We start from the raw sequence: 270 nt of genomic DNA, 5'->3' as shown, positions 1-270 counted from the left end.
GTTTAGGTCGAATGTCAACTGCGCAGGATCAGCTGACAAGTTGGCAACGCCTCTCAAAACAGCAACCGGGGAGGAGTAAAAAGGTTAGGCTAAGCTGCGTAACTGACACTGGCTGAAGTATTAGAAAATGGTCACCATTTTGGGTGTAGATAGCAGGATAGGCCTAGACCATATCTGACATAGGATAGGACTAGCCTATGCCTAAGCTCTCCCACTTTTGTTTCAGCCTTGCCACAATGTGCCACAATACATTCAAACAAACCAACAAAC

This window comes from Alosa sapidissima, chromosome 3 (genome assembly GCF_018492685.1).
Source record: "Alosa sapidissima isolate fAloSap1 chromosome 3, fAloSap1.pri, whole genome shotgun sequence".
In the NCBI taxonomy this organism is placed as follows: domain Eukaryota; kingdom Metazoa; phylum Chordata; class Actinopteri; order Clupeiformes; family Clupeidae; genus Alosa; species Alosa sapidissima.
Note: the sequence above shows the minus strand (reverse complement) of the source record.